Below are 348 nucleotides of genomic sequence, written 5' to 3' on the forward strand. Positions count from 1 at the left end.
TCCTCTTTTTCTGTACTCTGTTTCTGACTGTTCATGCGTTGGATCACAAAGGTATCAAAATTAACGTGTCTTATTTTGTTGTCTAACTCGGTGACAGTAAATTGCTTTTATTGTTGTTGGAAAATATGTCTGACATGTAACAAAAAGTCTTCAATAAATTGTGTTTTGACTTTTGTTCTGTCTCCTTGTATTGCCGTAGTAGTTTTATCGTCGGATGGAAGTATGTAAAAGCTGACGGAATAAGCTCATTACATGGTGACAGGTCATAGATTTGTTCTACGTGGTGAACTACTCGACGATCACAGTGCTCGCTGTTCTCCTTCTTCGACGATCATCCCTCCTTCTCGA

Source organism: Musa acuminata, chromosome BXJ3-4 (genome assembly GCF_036884655.1).
Source record: "Musa acuminata AAA Group cultivar baxijiao chromosome BXJ3-4, Cavendish_Baxijiao_AAA, whole genome shotgun sequence".
Lineage (NCBI taxonomy): Eukaryota > Viridiplantae > Streptophyta > Magnoliopsida > Zingiberales > Musaceae > Musa > Musa acuminata.